Source organism: Heterodontus francisci, chromosome 29 (assembly GCF_036365525.1).
Source record: "Heterodontus francisci isolate sHetFra1 chromosome 29, sHetFra1.hap1, whole genome shotgun sequence".
Taxonomy (NCBI): Eukaryota; Metazoa; Chordata; class Chondrichthyes; order Heterodontiformes; family Heterodontidae; genus Heterodontus; species Heterodontus francisci.
The window spans coordinates 63,163,043-63,175,472 of NC_090399.1; positions in this window are offsets into that span (position 1 = coordinate 63,163,043).

A 12,430-nucleotide genomic window follows, 5' to 3' on the forward strand; every position below is an offset into this window, starting at 1 on the left:
GTTCCTTTGTTTAAGAAGGGTAGCAAGGATAATCCAGGAAACTATAGACCGGTGAGCCTTACGTCAGTGGTAGGGAAATTATTAGAGAGGATTCTTCGGGACAGGATTTACTCCCATTTGGAAACAAATGATCTTATTAGTGAGAGGCAGCATGGTTTTGTGAAGGGGAGGTCATGTCTCACTAACTTGATTGAGTTTTTTGAGGAAGTGACGAAGATGATTGATGAAGGAAGGGCAGTGGATGTTGTCTATATGGATTTCAGTAAAGCCTTTAACAAGGTCCCTCATGGCAGACTGGCAAAAAAGGTGAAGTCACACGGGATCAGAGATGAGCTGGCAAGATGGATACAGAACTGGCTCGGTCACAGAAGACATAGGGTGGGTAGCAGTGGAAGGGTGCTTTTCTGAATGGACAGCTGTGACCAGTGGTGTTCCGCAGGGATCAGCGCTGGGACCTTTGCTGTTTGTAGTATATATAAATGATTTGGAGGAAAATGTAGCTGGTATGATCAGTAAGTTTGCGCACGACACAAAGATTGGTGCAGTTGCGGTAGTGATGAGGATTGTCAGAGGATACAGCAGGATATAGATCGGTTGCAGACTTGGGCGGAGAAATGGCAGGTGAAGTTTAATCCGGACAAATGTGAGGTAATGCATTTTGGAAGATCTAATACATGTGGGAAGTATACAGTAAATGGCAGAACCCTGAGGAGTATTGACAGGCAGAGAGAGTTGGGCGTACAGGTCCACAGGTCACTGAAAGTGGCAATGCAGGTGGATAATGTAGTCAAGAAGGCATACGGCATGCTTGTCTTCATCAGTCAGGGCACAGAGTATAAAAATTGGCAAGTCACGCTGCAGCTGTACAGAACTTTAGTTAGGCCACACTTAGAATATTGCATGCAATTCTGGTCGCCACACTACCAGAAGGACGTGGAGGCTTTGGAGAGGGTACAGAAGAGGTTTACCAGGATGTTGCCTGGTCGGGAGGGTATTAGCTATGAGGAGAGGTTGGATAAACTGGGATTGTTTTCACTGGAACGACGGAGGTGAAGGGGTGACATGATGGAGGTTTACAAAGTTATGAGTGGCATGGACAGAGTGGATAAGTCAGAAGCTTTTTCCCAGGGTGAACGAGTCAGTTACTCGGGGACATAGGTTTAAGGTGCGAGGGGCAAAGTTTAGAGGGGATGTATGAGGCAAGTTCTTTACACAGAGGGTGGTGAGTGCTTGGAACTTGCTGCCAGGGGAGGTGGTGGAAGCAGGTACGATAGCGATGTTTAAGAGGCATCTTGACAAATACATGAATAGGATGGGAATAGAGGGATACGGTCCCCGAAAGTGCAGAAGGTTTTAGTTTAGACAGACATCAAGATCGGCGCAGGCTTGGAGGGCCGAATGGCCTGTTCCGTGCTGTCCTGTTCTTTGTTCGTTGATGGCAGGATGTGTCAGGGCTGCAGCATGTGGGAGCTCCTGGATGTCAGTGAGATCCAGGGCAAACACATCTGCAGTAAGTGTTTGCTGCTCGAAGAGCTTCGGCTCAGAGTCATTGAGCTGGAGGCCGAGCTGCAGACACTGTGACACATCTGGGAAGGGGAAAGTTACCCGGACACTCTGTACCAGAAGGCGGTCAAACCCCTTAGGATCGTATCTTCTGATTTGGTCAGCGGTCAAGGCCAGGAGAGTGTGGCTGCAGCTGAGGCAGGGAAGGGGACCCAGAGGGCAGGAGTGCAGGAACCTCAACATTTGTGACTGCCCAACAGGTTTGAGGTTCTTTCAGCTTGTTTGGATGAGAGTGGGGCTGCAGGGTGGATGAGCAGACTGACCATGGCACTGTGGTACAGGAAGCCATTCAAGTGGGGGGAGAAAAAAGGAATGTAATGATAGGAGGGGACAGTACAGTGAGGGGGATTGACACTGTTCTCTGCAACAAAGAGCGAGAGTCCAGAAGGCTGTGTTGCCTGCCCAATGACAGGGTTCGGGACATCTGCTCAGGGCTGGAGAGGAATTTACAGTGGAAGAGGTAGGATCCAGTCATCGTGATCCATGTAGGTACCAACGACATAGACAGGTCAAGGAAGGAGCTTCTGCATAGTCAGTATGAGGAGCTAGGCACCAAATTAAGAAGCAGAACATCAAAGGTAATAACTCTGGGTTATTACCTGAGCCACGTGCAAATTGGTATAGGGCAATAAGTATGATCAGATATCCATTACAAATACATGGCTGCAGGATGACAGATTGGGACCTGAATATTAAAGGGTGCATGACATTTAGGAAGGACAAGAAGCCAGGAAAAGGTGGAAGGGTGGATCTATTAATTAATGATGGTTTTAGCACATTGGAGAGGGATGCCCTAAGTTCAGGAAACCAGGATGTAGAAGCTGTTTGGGTAAATAGAAATGATAAAGGCAAGAAGTCACTCGTGGGAGTGGTGTCCAGGCCCCCTAACAGTAACCACATGGTTGAACGGAGTAGAAAGGAAGAAATAATGGGAGCTTGTCAGAAAGAAACAGCGATAATCATGGGGGATTTTAATCTACATATAGACTGGAAAAATCAGATGGGCAAAGTTAGCCTAGATGAGGAGTTCATAGAATGTTTCGGGATAGTTTCTTAGAACAGCAAGTTCTGAAGCCAACTAGAGAGCAGACTATACTCGACCTGGAATTGTGCAACAAGACTGGATTAAAAGTCAAGAGTTGGAATAACTTACAACATCGAAGGAGGCCATTCGGCCCATCAAGACCATGCCGGCTCTCCAATGAGCTATTCAATCCCACACCCCCGCATGATCCCAAAGCTCTGCAAGTCTATTTCCTTCAAGTGGCCATCCAATTTCCTTTTGAAGTAACTGATTGAGTGCATTCACCCATGAATTTCACATCATGAAACTATTCAGCTTTAAGAGTAATTCTTTTGAAAATTAACTTCTTCTGAAGTGTGAAAATGACACATTATCTGGTCAAAAAAGTTCAAAATTCATTCCTTTGCACCTTAATGTTGGGTAATTAAATGGCATTTCAAGGCCAGAATTAAATTGGCATCCCTTGTTTTATCTCGCACACTACCATTCTAACAGCTGGAAGAAAAGTTTACTGCGAGACAGTGATAATTGCATGATAAACATTCATTGCTTTTGCAAGTTTTTAGGTATGCTCACAGAGAAAGATTACACAAGTAACTTCACTCAGTCTGACAAAACAGTCTGATTTAAGAACACATCTGTTTCCATAATCATTCCAATATAAAAGCTTATGTTAACATGTAAGGTGTTGAAGCAAGGTTAATTAAATTACCTTCAAAACACTGGATAAATTGTTTTGTTGGTCGTTTTTAAATTAATAATGTGAATGCTTAGAGCGCCACTCTCTGGACAAAGATTGCTGTCGCAAAACGCCAGCACAGGCACAACTGATGACGTCATAGTGAAGGTGCCCCCAGGCAGCAGCGATCATAATATGCATGAATTTTACATTCATTTTGAGGCAGAATGGGTCTAAGACTAATATTTTAAACTTAAATAATGGCAAATTATGAGGGCATGAAAGCAGAGCTGAAGTGAACTGACAAATCAGGTTCAAGGATCGGTCAATAGAAACCTAGAAAATAGGAGCAGAAGTAGGCCATTCGGCCCTTCGAGCCTGCTCCGCCATTCATTATGATCATGGCTGATTATCCAACTCAGTCACCTGTTCCCACTTTCTCCCCATACCCTTTGACCCAAGAGCAAAATCTAACTCCTTCTTGAAAACATACAATGTTTTGGCCTCAACTGCTTTCTGTGGTCGCGAATTCCACAGGCTTACCACTCAATGGGAGAAGAAATTTCTCCTCATCTCAGTCCTGTAAGGTTTACCCCCTATCTTTAGAGGATAACCCCTGGTTCTGGACTCCCCCACCATCGGGAACATCCTTCCTGCATCTACCCTGTCAAGTCCTGTTTGAATTTTCTCGGTAATAGAGATGCAGTGGCAGACATTTAAGGGGATATTTCAGAATACACAGAATAGATACATTCCAACGAGAAAAATTCCAAGGGGAGGACTCACCATCCGTGGTTAAGCAAAAAGTTAAAGATAGAATCAAACTTAAAGAAAAAGCATATAATTGCTCAAAGATGGGTGGCAGGTCAGAAGATTGGAAAAAATATTTAAAAAAGCAAAGAATGACTTAAAAGATTGATAAGAAGGGAAAAGTTAGAGCACGAGAGAAAGTTAGCTAGAAATATAAAAGCAGAAAGTAAGAGTTTCCACAGATATTTAAAAAAGAAAAGGGTTAACAAAGTGAGCGTTGGTCTTATAGAAAGTGGGTCTGGGGAATTACTAAGAGAAAATAAGGAGATGACAGATGAACTGAACAGGTATTTTGCATCGGTCTTCACCATAGAGGATACTAGCAACATCCCAGAAAAAGCTGTAAATCAAGAAATAGAAGGGAGGGAGGAACTCAAGAAAATTACAATCGCCAGGGAAGTGGCACTGAACAAATTGTTGGGGCTGCAGGCTGACAAATTCCCGGGTCCTGAAGGACGTCATCCTAGGCTCCGAAAACAAGTGACCAGTGAGATATTTGATGCGTTGGTTTTAATTTTCCAAAATTCCCTAGATTCGGGGAAGGTTCCATTAGATTGGAAAATAGCGAATTTAAAAAGGGAGGGAGACAGAAAGCATGAAAATAGAGGCCAGTTAGCTGAACAACTGTCTTGGGGAAAATGTTAGAAGTTATTATTAAAGACATTATAGCAGGACACAGAAAAATTCAAGATAATCAGGCAGAGTCAGCATGGTTTTGTGAAAGGGAAAACACATTTAACCAATGTATTGGAGTTCTTTGAAGAAGTAACGTGCTGGAATAAAGGGGAACCTGCGGATGTACTGTACTTAGATTTCCAGAAGGCATTTTGATAAGGGGCCACATCAAAGGTTATTGCAGAAAATAAAAGTTTGTGGGATGGGGGCGGGGTGGGTAACATATTGGCATGTATAGAAGATTGGCTAGCTAACAGGAAATAAAACAGCATAAAATGGTAATTTTCTGATTGGCAAGATGTAATGAGTGATGTGCCGCAGGGATCAGTGCTGGGGCTTCAACTTTTTACAACTGTTAAAAATGACTTGGATGAAAAGATTGAAGGTATGTTGTTAGATTTTCTGATGACACAAAGATAGATTGGAAAGTAAGTTGTGAAGAGGGCATAAGTAGGCTACAAAGGGATATATACAGGTTAAGGGAGTGGGCAAAGATCTGGCAAATGGAGTATAATGCGAGAAAATGTGAAATTGTCCATTTTGTCGAAAGAATAAAAAAGAAGCATATTATCTAAATGGTGAGAGATTGCAGAGCTCTGAGATGCAGAGGGATCTGGGTGTCCCACTGCATGAATCACAAAAGGTCAGTATGTAGGTTCAGCAAGTAATGAGGAAAGCTCATAGAATTTAATCATTTATTGCAAGGGGAATTGAATACAAAAGTAGGGAAGTTATGCTTCAGCTGAACAGGGCATTGCTGAGACCACATCTGGAGTACTGTGAACAGTAGTGGTCTCCTTATTTAAGGAAGGATGTAAATGTGTTGGAAGCAGTTCAGAGAAGGTTTACTAGACTAGTACCTGGAATGGGCAGGTTGTCTTATGAGGAAAAGTTGGGCAGCCTAGGCGTGTATCCCCTGGAATTTAGAAGAGCAAGAGGCAACTTGATTGAAACATATAAGATCCTGAGGGGTCTCGACAGGGTGGATGTGAAAAGGATGTTTCCCCTTGTGGGAAAATCTAGAACTAAGGGTCACTGTTTAAAAATAAGGGGTCGCCCATTTAAGACAGAGATGAGGAGAAATTTTTTCTCTCAGAGGGTCGTGAGTCTCTCTTCCTCAAAAGGTGGTGGAAGCACAGTCTTTGAATATTTTTAAGGCAGAAGTAGATAGATTCTTGATAAGCAATAGATTGAAAGGTTATCGGGCTTAGGCGGGAATGTGGAGTTGAGATCAGCCATGAACTGATTGAATGACGGAGCAGGCTCTATGACCGAAGTGACCTACTCCTGCTCCTAATTCGTATGTTCGCATTGTCAGGCAAACCCCCCACCTGCCAAGACTGAGGCACACGTTATTTTGCCACATGAACATTAAAACTTAAAAATCACAAGCCCCTGACTGGAAAGACATTTTTGCCAAGTACCAGACGGTGTTGAAACAATGGGGATCCAGTAGTTGCTTCCCCAATACAAAGAAGTGGTCAGAGCAGTTTTAGTTACATGACTAACTGGCGGCTGCAGAGGTTTGAACTGAGAGTTCTAAATTGGAGAAAACAGGATTTCAACTGAGAAAAAGTTGTGGGCAGGAACCCTCACAACATTTAAGAAGTATTTAGATGAGCACTTGAAACGCCATAGCATATAAGGCTACGGGACAAGTGCTGGAAAATGGGATTAGAATAGTTAGGTGCTTGATGCCCGGCACAGATACGATGGGCCGAAGGGCCTGTTTCTGTGCTGTATAACTCTGTGACTCATGGAGTGAAGATCTTTCCTGGAACTGAAGCAAGAATTACCTCCTCTCCTGTCTGCCTGCCTCCATCTCTTCCCCACAGAACTGAATCTTGTGAAGACACGTAAACTCAGACAGAGAAAAATCTCCTACGTGAACTAGGTTTACGAAGGATACTGGGCCCCAATGAAACGCAAGACCATATCTTCAATCAAGCACTACGGCGAGCTCGAGAAACAGTAACAAGATATTGCCTCAAACTGTTCTACTTATCTGTTCCTCTGCTCTTTTCTGTCCCAATTTGTATGTGTGTATTGCATGTGCATGCAAGCATAGGCATGTCGTATATCTGTAGGTGTTAACTGTATTAGAGTTTAAGTTAGGTAGGTTTAATAAATTTCATCTTTCTTCTTTAAACCACAGAAAGCCTTATAATTGGAAAGTTGTGAACAAGGATTCACAAAGGGGCATCTCAAAATAAAGTGTGTTTAAAAATAAAACCCTGTTACAATAAGACCAGATGAAGATAGTAACAGACCCCGAGACACCTTTTGCACCTTGTCATAACAGGATGTAACATTCACTCCCTCCACCACTGGCGCACAGTGGCAGCAGTGTGTACCATCGACAAGATGCACTGCAGAAACTCATCAAGTCTCCTTCGACAACACCTTCCAAACCTGCGACCTCTACGACCTAGAAGGACAAGAGCAGCAGATGTATGGGAACACCACCACCTGCAAGTTCCCTCCAAGCCACACACAATCCTGACAAGGAACTATATCACTGTTCATTCACTGTTGCTGGGTCAAAATCCTGGAACTCCCTTTTTACCAACACTGTGGGCGTACCTACACCATATGGACTTCAGCGATTCAAGAAAGCAGCTCATCTCCACCTTCTCAAATGCAATTAGGGATGTGCAATAAATGCTGGCCCAGCCAGCGATGTCCACATCCCATGAATGAATAATTTTTAAAAATCAGTCCTCAATTTAACCCTTTTAGCTTCAGTATTATTCTGGTGAATAGGTGCTGCACCCCATCCTAAACTAATACATCATTCTTGAGGTGTAGGGTCCAGAACTGAATACATCACTCTCAATGGGGTCTTCCCTTGCCTGTTTTAGTATACACGGATGCAATTCATCCAGTTTCCAGAATTTATCATCTCCAGGTTTTACTGCTATCCCCTCCTTTCTGTTTTAAATGTTTTGATATCTACCTGTAATGATGTCAAATCCACCTTGTTAGTCCAGCTGGTAAAACTGAAGCAAAGTAATTCTCCAATCTTTCTGCCATCTCTCCCCATTACCTGTGAGTTTTTACTGTGCAGCCGACATTGGCTTTATCCCTATTCGGATTTACCTTTCTGTTATTTATGTGTCTGTAGGATATTTTAATATTTCTTTTTATATTTCTTCAAAATTTAATTTCACAGTTTCTCTTTGTTTTACTTTTTGAAGATGTTCCCTAACCTCCTGATTTTTGGTTTTTGTCATCCTCTCCCTTATTCTCAATATACTTATTACCTGCCTTTGACTTTCATTTCAGTTTCACACTTATCCCTTTTTTCATTTATGGTGTTTCATAATTGGTTAATTGATTCTTGTTTTGTGGAATTTATTTCTCCTGAAGTCTAGTGATCACCTTTTTACATATTTTCCACTGCTGATCTATCTTTGTTCATCAATATTTTGTTCCAGTTTTCTTCACAACTTCCATTTTCATCCCCCAAAAGTCAGCTTTTTACAATCAATTTTTTTTTTGCCTTTTCTTAGTTACATCTTTCTCAAACATTCCCTTAAACTATATTCTGTTCTGACTGATATTCCAACGAATTTCTCCGAAATCTCCAACTTTTATCTGCTCTGGTGCATTCTATATTGCTTGATCCATCAGTGATTCCTCTCTTGTTTGGGCTTCTTATGTACTGGGGTGGAAAGATGTCTGGAACACAGGGTAACTGCTCCATTCCCTTTTATCCCCTTTTCCTTCCTCTTCCTGACAGATTATTTGCTATGAAATTTTCCATGATTATGATGCTATGAATTTTACTTGTTTCATAGCTTTGTATATTTTCCTTTCGATCTCTTCCACTATTAGGTGGTCTGTAGAATAACCTTTGTTACATTATTTAATCTGACTGGATCCACATTCCTCTGAGGTATCGATGTCCTATATGGAAATGTCTTTATAAGATCAGCAGCAATTGCTTGCCAATTGCTCAAATGTTTAAGATAAATTTGGAAACTGACCAAATAGCTTCAGTTACAAAGACAGGTTGTCAGAAATAAGGAAAAACAAGGTCCAGAAGATTTACAGAGTGGAGCACATTGCAGGTATATGAACATTAGATATAGGAGCAGGAGTAGGCCACTCGGCCATTGGAACTTGCTCCACCCGTTCATATGTTTTTGGCTGATCTGTTACCTTCATTCCACCTTCACACACCATCTCCATATCCCTTAATCCCTCATTGTCTAAAAATCAATCAATCTCTGCTTTCAATATACTCAGTGTCTGAGCATCCGCAGCCCTCTGGGGTAGAGAATTCCAGATGCAAAACCCTTTGGGGGAAGAAATTCCTCCTCATCTTAGTCTTAAGTGGCTGACCCTTATTCAGAGACTGTGTCTCCTAGTTCTAGACTCTACAGCTAGTGTATATACATCAGCAGGTGGATATGTCACTGCAAGATGAAACGTGATAAAATGAGTTTATGAAGAGGACTGGGTGAGATGGGAGGCAGAGCTGCTTCCGAGTACAGAAGGAAAGGCAATTTCCCCTCCAGATTAACAGCAAAATGGTGCTGGAGTCGAAACCACTGATGGGGCCTGGCACATTCACAGATCATTTAAAAAACTGGGAGTGTAGATGCTGCATCAGCTGATACAGTATATTCAGTATGGAATAATATATCTTCGAATGTATTCAGAATACAGGCTGGGATTGTGTGTATATTGTGTTGGGACAGTTGGGAGATGGTGGTGTGGTGGTATTGTCATTGGATTAGTAACCCAGAGACCCGGGGTATTGCTCTGGGGACATGGTTTCGAATCCCACCACGACAGATCGTGGAATTTGAATTTAATTAATAAAAAAATCTGGAATGAAAAGCTAGTCTAATGATGACCACCATTGTCGATTGTTGTTGAGAGACTAAGAGACAGAGGCAGAAATAGTGAGAGGAAATGAGGTGAGAAAGACAAAGTGAAAGAGAGAGAAGTAATAGAGGCAGAGAGATGAGAGGCCTTTCTCTATTATTAGGGATAAGCCTCTTCTGAAGCCGCCAGAGGAATTAGTTTCCCGCTAGCTATCCGAACTAAGCCTTTAATCATCAAGAACACTTCAAAATATCACCCATTAATCTTCTAATCAATGCTAGTCTGTAAAACCTATCCTTATTATTTAAACCTTTCAACCCGATCTCCATTCTGGTGAATTTGTATTTCACCCCCTCCAAAACTAAAACATCATTCTTCAGGTGTGGGGTCTCGAACTGTATGTACTGCTCTCAATGGAGTATTCCACTGACCCATGTGGATGTAATTCATCCAGTTCCAAGAGTTTATTTTCTCTAATATTTACTGGTATCCCATCCTTTCTATTCTATATATTTTAATATCTACTTGGAATGCTGTCTAGTCCACATTGTTAGTCCAGCTGGTAAAAATTGAGATAAACTAATTCTCCAATATTTCTGCCATACCTCTGTCATTATCTGTGAATTGTTCTTGTACATCCTTCAGTGACTCTGTCCCTATTCTGAATGACCTTTTGTTATCTATATGTGTCTGTATGATACTTTACTTCTGCTTTTCATATTCCTTGACTATTTATATTTGCTGCTCTTCTTTGCCTTCATAATTTTTTGACTTCATTCCTAATCTCTTTGATTTCGTTTTTCATTGTTTGCTCATTTTTGCCAATGTATTTAGTACATGATTTTTACTTTAGTTTCAATTTTGTCCTTATCCCTTTATTCGTCCATAATGATTCATAAAAGGCCAGTCTGTTCTTTTATCATGGAATATATTTCTCCTGAAGTCTATGATTCCCCTGCACTGTTCTCTCTGTTTGTTAATATTCTGTTCCAGTTAAATCTTCACTAGTTGCATTCTCAATCCCCAATAATCAGCTTTTTCTAATCTATTTTTGGCTTTTCTTACTTGTATTGATCTGAATCATTGCCTTAAACCTTATTATGTTGTGATTGATATTGGCTCAATTTTCACTTAAGTTTGCTTTTCATATTTGCTCTGATTTATTTTCAACGACTAGATCCATCACCACTGCCTTGGTGGATTTCCGATCTGCTGGGTAGGAATTGCTGAGAAGTTGTGGTACACGTTGGCACCAACAACATAGCAAGGACAGGGAGGTCCTACGTCAGATTTTCAGGAGCTAGGGAGGAAGTTGAAGAGTAGAACCTTGAGCTTAGTAATCTCTGGATTACTCCCAGTGCCACGTGTTAGTGAGAGTAGAAATAAGAAGATTCGGAGGATCAATGCGTGGTTTACACACAAACACACAAATTAGGAGCAGGAGTAGGCCGCTCGGCCCCTCGAGCCTGCTCCTCTGATTGTAACCTCAACCCCACATTCCTGCCTACCCCCGATAACCTTTCACCCCTTGCTTATCAATAATCTATCTGCCTCGGCCTTAACATTATTCAAAGACTCAGCTTTCACCGTCTTTTGAAGAAGAGAGTTCCAAAGACTCACAACCCTCTGATTTCTGTCTTAAATGGGCAACTCCTTATTTTTAAATAGTGACCCCAAGTTATAAATTATCCCACAAGAGGAAACATCATGGCTTGAGATATAGTATAGGAAGCAGGGCTTCAGATCCTTGGGGCATTGGGACCAGTTCCGGGGCAGAAGGCACCTGGACAAAAGAGACAGGTTGCACCTGAACAGTAATGGGATCACAATCGTTGCAGGGAGATTCAGTAGTGTGGTTGGGAGAGTTTAAACTAAATTGACGGGGTGGGCACCAGTACATGGAAGTAGAAAAAGGAATAAGGTGCACAATGTGAGAGAGCGTTAGACTGGACTAGAGAAGTTCTGTATTAGATTGCAGCGGACTGAGAGGAATGCAAAGGATCATAGGATCAGAGAAGTAGGAGTAGGTCATTTGGCCTGTTGAGCCTGCTCTGTCATTCAAACTGATCATGGCTAATCATCTACCTCTACACCATTTTCCCCCAATATTCCCATATCCCTTGATATCATTAGTATTCAGAAATCTGTTTTGAACATGCTGAACGACTGAGTTTCCACAGCCCTCTGGGGGAGAGAATTCCAGATTCACCACCCTCTGAGTAAAGAAATTCCTCCTCATCTCAGTCTGAAATGACCTACCCCTTATTCTGAGACTGTGTCCCCTTCTTCTCGACACACCAGCCAGAGGAAACATCCGATCCACATCTACCCTGTCACAACCTGTTAGAATTTTCTAAGTTTCAATGAGATCACCTCTCATTCTCCGAAATTCCGGAGAACACAGACCCAGTTTCTGCAATCTCTCTTCATAAAACAATCCCACCATCCCAGGGATTAGTCTGGTGAACCTCCGTTGCACACCCTCTATGGCTAGTATATCCTTCCTTAGATAAGGAAACCAAAACTGTACACAATACTCCAGACAGGATTACAATGCATGTGTGCAAATGCAAAACGTGTGGTGAAAAGTTTTGGTAAACTCCAAGCACAAATAGCAGTATGGGAATATGATGTAGTGGCAATGGCAGAAATGTGGCTTAAAAATGGTGAGGACTGGGCACTGAATATACAAGGACATAAAGTGTTCAGAAAAGATAGAAAAAGAACAAAAAGGAGGTGGGGTGACAGTCCTGATTAGGGAAGGCATTGTACTGTTGAAAAGAGAGGAAATCCTTGAAGGGGCAAGGACTAAATCCATTTGCTTCGAGCTGAGAAGCAAAATG